Here is a 6,960-nt window from a genome sequence, read left to right on the forward strand (position 1 = left end):
CATATGCAAACAACAACAACAAAAAATCAAATGACTTTTAAAAATGTATGAAAGACTATGTAAGAGCTAAAGTTACAAAACTTATAGAAGAAAACATAGGCATAAATCTTCATGACCTTGGGTTAGGCAGTGGTTTCTTAAATATGATACCAAAAGCACAATCAACAAAATAAAAAATAGGTAAACTGGACATCATCAAAATTTAAAACTTTTGGGACTTCCCTGGCAGTCCAGTGGTTAAGACTCTGCACTTCCACTGCAGGGGGCATGAGTTCGATCCGTGGTCAGAGAACAAAGATCCCACAAGCCACGTGGCATGAAAAAAAATTTTAACTTTTGTTGTTCAAGAAAGTGAAAAGATAATCTATAGAGTGGGAGAAAATACTTGCAAATCATATCCTGTTAAGGGACTTGTACCCACATTATATGAATTACATCTCAACAATAAAAAGACAACCCAATTATGCAACCCTTGGGCACTGTTGCTGGGTATGTAAGATGGTAGAGCCACTGTGGAAAACAGTATGGCTGTTCCTCAAAAAATTAAAAATAGAATTACCATATGATCCAGAAATCCCACTTTTGGGTATACACCCAAAAGAATTGAAAGCAGGGTCCTTTTTTTTTTTTTTTAACCACTGTAGCATCCAGTTTCTATTCACAAAGAAAAAGTTCCAGTCCATCTTTTAAACTTTTTTTGAAAAATTCCTGACATTACAGAACTAAACTGAAATGTATTAATATTCCACTCACATTTACATGACAAACAGACAAAAAGTTCATGAGCCAAAAAAACACAAAAAACAAAAAACAAGGAGAAGCTTATAAAACTAAATATGGATCTCAGCATTAGCAGCTGAACAGAGAAAGGAATTTAAATGCTTTAACTAAAAAATCACGAGTGGATGATAAAGTGTGTAGAAACTGAAAATTTACAAACTATTTAAAACCTGGAATCGCTGACTGTACTCAGATGGATCATGGGTAGTGATGAACAGTAGAAAGGGATTATGGATGAATCTGCATTGTTCTAGATGCTCCTCATGCCACCTGTCTCCGAGGAAAGCCTGACATTTATTAGACATTGAGCCAGGCTAATGCTGGCAGCAGATCCAGTGATGGTAACCTGCTTATCAGTAGATCCTTCCACTGGGTTCACAATTTTGATCTGCACCCCAGATATCTGACGGATCTCATTGATTTTGGCACCTTGATGCCCGATTATGCAGCCAATCAAATCATTGGGAACTGTGAGTTCATGAAAAGTAGTGTGAGCAGATGCATCCAAACCACTGAATCCGGTGTTGCCATGTGTCATGGGAAAATGAGACTGTTGCATTGCCAACTGGAGCAGCTTGGTCAAATCTGGCTGTGGAATGGCATACTGTCCTTGAATGGCATAGGCCTCTAGAGGCAGTCCCTCTAGGTCAGCGTTGAGGCACATGGACGGGGTGGTGTGGGGAGCTCACACTGTCCCTGTCTGTGCTGTACCTGTCCTGACCACCTGCAAAGATGACCGGAGAACTGGAGGCTTGGGCCAGTATGGGATGGTCACACCCTTTGGTGGGGGGGGACTGGGAGAGAGTCTCCAACATGACCACGCAGATCTGTTTCACACCCTCAGTGATGGATTGCGGAATGCCAATAAGAGTGATGGCCTGTTCAGTCGAGCTGGGGAGCATATCCCCTGCCACCTGGACCTGAGCCCCTGTACTCTCTCCTATTTCCTTGATCTTGCAACCACCTTTCCCAATGAGAGCTACATTGACCAGCAGGGGCCACCAGCCTCAGGATGACTGGGGCTCTACTGGCAGCTGTGCTACTGGTCATAGAGCTGCTGATGTCCTCTTCCAGTTTGTCAATGATCATAACAAAGGCTTTGAAGATGGCATTAGTGGGTCCAGCCAAAGTGATAATCCTCTCAGGACAATTCCCTCCTGAGATGTTGATACGTGCACCACTCTCCTCGCGCATCTTCCTAACTGATTCTCCTTTCTTTCCCGATGATACTGCCAACTTCCTTTCCATGCATAAGTAGCCAGATGGTGAGAGTGACATTTAATCCATCTTCATTCACACCGGTGTCCATGTCGAGCAGTGTTCTGAGGAGCTGGACTCTGAGTGGTCAAGTCTTTGGTCACTGGTGGGGGTGAAAGCCAAAAACTGCAGGCGCGAGACGACTGAGGGGAAAAAAGGAATCTGCGGGAAGGGGAAGGGCGGGAGGCTGGGGCGGAACAATAGGGGCTGGCGGGAAGGCAAGGGGGCCCCTCCGGAGCGGGGGTGGGTGCGGGAGTTGGGGGGGTGGGGGGAGGGGGGAGAAGGAGGAGGGGGAGGGGGAGGGGGGAGGGAGAGGATAGTGGGGAGGAAGGGCGAAAGAGACCCCGGGGCGAGTGGAGGGCAGCGGAGGGTGGGCAGGCGGGAGAGGGCATGCTCTGGCTGCTGCCTCAGCTGGTCTGGGAGAGTAGGGTCTTAAAGAGGTATTTGTATACCTATGTTCATAGCAGCACTGTTCACAATAGCCAAAGGTGGAAGCAACCTAAACATCCACTGACACATGAATGGAAAACCAAAATGTGGTATATACATACAGTGATATATCATTCAGCCTTAAAATGGAAGGAAATTTTGACCCATGCTACAACATGAATGAACCCTAAAGATATTATGCTAAGTAAAAGAAGCCCATCACTAAAGGACAAATACTGTATGATTCCAGGGCCTGGAGGAATGGGAGATTAGGGAGTGATAGCTAAGGGGTGTGAGGTTTCTTTTTTTGTATTAATGAAATGTTCTAAAATCGTGTTGATGGATGTATAATTTTGTGACTATACCAAAAGCCATTGAATGGTACATATCAAATGGATGAATTATATGACATTTGAATTATACCTCAGTATAACTATTTATTTATTTATTTATTTATTTATTTATTTTAATCTTTGGCTGGATCAGGTCTTAGCTGTGGCATGCGGGATCTTTTTTTGTTGCGGCGCGCTGGCTTCTCTCTAGTTGTGGCAGCCGGCTCCAGAGCGCGTGGGCTCTGTAGCTGCAGAATGCAGGCTCTCTAGCTGTGTGTGGCCCAAGGGCTTAGTTGCCCCACAGCACGTGGGATCTTAGGTCCCCCACCAGGGATTGAACCTGAGTCCCCTGCATGGGAAGGCGGATTCTTAACCTCTGGACCACCAGGGAAGTCCCTCAATATAACTTTAAATAAAAGATCAGTGGGGGGGGAAAAAAATCAGTGGGAATCCCCTGGCAGTCCAGTGGTTAGGACTCTACACTTTCACTGCTGAGGGTGTGAGTTCAATCACTGGTCAGGGGAACTAAGATCCTGCCAGCTGTGCAGTGTGGCCAAAAAATAAAAAATAAAAATAAATAAAAATTAAAAAAATAAAAGATCAGTGTCAGACTTAAGGAAAACCTTCCATGACATGCCAAGGGATTTACTGTCAGTATTCAGTCCTTTTCAACATCCCAAGACAAAGCATAAAAGTAGTGTTTATTAATTTTTTAAAGTAACATAATGCCATAAAAATAGTTAATAGTAGTCCCTCCATGGGAGAATAGAGGCTAAATTATCTTAATAATTTGCGTTCAATCAATAATAGCTAATATTAAAAAAATAATAATTTTATTTATTTTTGGCTGTGTTGGGTCTTCATTGTTGTGAACAGGCTTTCTTTAGTTGCGGTGAGCGGGGGCTACTCTTCGTTGCGGTGCGTGGGCTTCTCATTGTTGTGGCTTCTCTTGCTGCGGAGCACAGGCTCTAGGTGCACAGGCTTCCACAGTTGTGGCACGTGGGCTCAGTAGTTGTGGCTTGCAGGCTCTAGAGCTCAGGCTCAGTAGTTGTGGTGCACGGGCTTAGCTACTCTGAGGCATGTGGGATCTTCCCAGGCCAGGGCTATGAACCCGTGTCCCTTGCATTGGCAGGCAGACTCTTAACCACTGCGCCACCAGGGAAGCCCAATAATAGCTAACATTTATGTGGCATTTACTATATGCAAGGCACTGTTTTGTGTGCTTGACAAATATTAATTCTAATCCTCACAGCAACCTTAGGAGGCAGGTACAGTTATTATCACAATTTTACAGGTGAGGGTATTAAGCCCCAGAGAGGCTATATGATTTTTTCTCCCAAGATCAAAGTCACACCTAGTTAGTGGTAGAGCCTGGATTCAAGCCCAGGAACTCTGCACAGTCCATGCTCTTAATCATTTCACTCTCCAACAACCTTTATTTTTAACAAAGATAGATGTAAATTCCTGTATTTAAACTAAAAAGAAGAGATGGCAAGCAAGAGACACCTGTGTATTTTAAGATATCAAAAATTTGAAGACCATCATCTTTTAAGGACATTGTCAAAATGATGTATCCCCAAGAAGCAAAATGGTGAAGTGTTCAGGGCAACTTACTACCTTGTGCAAGTATAGGAACTAAGGCTTTAATCTAGAGAAAAGAAAGTAGTTATATTAAAATATTTAGTATCTATATTATTCATACAGCTAAGGACCTGTCCTTGAAAGGCTCTATTTTGTTTTTTTCCGGAGGACAGAATTAGGTGGTTTAATGTAGAGTTTGAAAGCATGGACTTTGGAAACAGATTGGGTGGGTTCAGATCTGGCATTACCACTTAACCAGGCACATGAACTTGGGTAATTCTTCTGTGTCTTCTTCCTTAACTGTAAAATGGGGATTATGATGATAATGATAACACTACCAACATCATAGGTTGCTGTGAGGATTAAATGAGTGCCTGACACATGCTAAGCATTATATCAGTTTTATTAACGAGTGGAAGTGATAGGTTGATAGATTCCAGCTTATTCTAAGGAAGAATTTCCTAATAATTATAACTGTTCAAATGAGGAACAGGATGTTCCTCAAACTAGTGCATTCCCTAGCCCTTAGTTGCTAGAACTGCTTAAGCAAAATCTTGAATGAACACTTCTGTCAGCAATCTTGCAGAATCCCTAAATTACAATACAGGTTTATCTAGATGATCTAGAATTCCTGCATGTTAATTCATAATATGATTACTAGGTTCTCTCTCTAAGTAGCTATAACAGTATTTTACAGAAAATGTTTTGTATTTGTTTTTTGTTAAATAAATAAATATTTATTTATTTATTTTTGGCTGTGTTGAGGTCTTTGTTGCTGTGCACGGGCTTTCTCCAGTTGCGGCAAGCAGGGGCTACTCTTCGTTGCCACACGCAGGCTTACTGAGGTGGCTTCTCTTGTTGCAGAGCTCGGGCTCTAGGCTTGCAGGCTTCAGTAGTTGTGGCACGTGGGCTCAGTAGTTGTGGCTCGCGGGCTCTAGAGCACAGGCTCAGTAGTTGTGGTGCACGGGCTTAGCTGCTCTGCGGCATGTGGGATCTTCCCAGATAAGGCATCGAACCCGTGTCCCCTGCATTGGCAGGCGGATTCTTTTTTTAATTATTTATTTATTTATTTTGGCAGGCGGATTCTTAACTGCTGCACCACCAGGGAATTCCCTTTGTATTTGTTTTTGTTTTTAGGAATACACATAAGAATATCTGCAAAGGACTTAAATATCTACAAAGGACTTATTAAATTTTTCCTAAGAATTTATCGTTTTTGATGCTATTGTGAATGCAGTTTTTTAAAAAATATTTATTTATTTGGTTGCGCTGGGTCTTAGTTGCGGCAGGAGGGCTCCTTAGTTGCGGTATTCAAACTTTTAGTTGCAGCGTGCATGTGGCATCTAGTTCCCTGACCAGGGATCGAACCCAGGCCCCCTGCATTGGGAGCGTGGAGTCCCATCCACTGCACCACCAGGGAAGTCCCCCAACGCAGTTGTTTTCTTAATTTCACTTTTGTTATTAGTGTAGAGTATAAAGTTGATTTTTTGTATACTAATCTTGTATCCTACAACCTTGCTAAACATGTAAGTTCTAGTAGTTTGTTTTGTTTTTGTTTTTGCTGTGTCTGTGTTTTCCTTATGACTTTCTACAAAGGATCATGTCATCTGCCAATGAAAGCAGTTTTATTTCTTCCAATCTGGATGCCTTTTGTTTATTTGCCTTTTCACACTGGCTACACCCTCCAGTACAATGTAGAGTAGAGGTGGTGGGAGACTGCGTCCTTACCTTGTTTCTGATCTTAAAGGCAAAGTATTGTCTCACCATTAAATGTGATATTAGCTGTAGGTTTAGATGTCCTTTATCATAAGCTTCTGTAAAAATAAGATTCCTTGGCCTCATCTGAAGACTTAGGGAAGTGGATCTCGGAGAGCTGCAGTCGTAGGGAATCTGTACTTCTAGGAAGCAGCTCAGATGACAGCCTTGATGGTGTTTGAGGACCTATACTGCCCATCGCTTGTCGCGCGCCGTTAGAGGAGCTCCCAATTACACCCCCTGCCTTTCCTGGAAGAATCACTGAAGAAAGAATCTCAGTACTCCTACAGTTGGGTGTAGTAAGCAACAAGACTGTCAGTTATAACAGTTTGACATTCTGCAGAATGGCCCTCAAAGAAAAGTGACGAATCTGCTCTCGCGCATTGACCAGAACTATAAACAGCAGTCAGGCATTTGGGCTCTTTCGGAATGGAAATGGGTCAAAGTCAGGAGGCAAAGTTGAGCTATTAAATTGGTTGCCTAGGTGTCGTATTATGCCCAGTATTAAAAGCTCCTAGGCCCTGAGTATGAAATTATTAGTTTAATCTATAGCTTAATCTAACGATGGCTTAAAACTGCCATGCGGCCTAGCCAGACTACCTAACTACGAAGCGACACTGCTTCTACGCGGAATTAATTTTACACCCCTAAGAAACAATTACGAGAACATTTTTCCCTATTACCTCAACCCTGAGATCCAATCAGACGCAAAAACCGACCGGAAAAGAGGTGCTGGCGCTATTGATTGACGTACATTCCAACCAACCTACAACGGAAGAAGAGCGCGCCTGCGCAAGTCGTTATCCAATCCGTACTAGCGTTAGCG

The 6,960-nt window shown here is 43.0% G+C and overlaps 1 pseudogene; it reads right to left on the minus strand.

The window, feature by feature from the left end:
• Positions 1 to 993: 993 nt before the first annotated feature.
• LOC137230183 (poly(rC)-binding protein 2 pseudogene) lies at positions 994 to 2,217 on the minus strand (annotated as a pseudogene).
• Positions 2,218 to 6,960: the final 4,743 nt, after the last annotated feature.

This window comes from Pseudorca crassidens, chromosome 1 (assembly GCF_039906515.1).
Source record: "Pseudorca crassidens isolate mPseCra1 chromosome 1, mPseCra1.hap1, whole genome shotgun sequence".
NCBI classification, from domain to species: Eukaryota; Metazoa; Chordata; class Mammalia; order Artiodactyla; family Delphinidae; genus Pseudorca; species Pseudorca crassidens.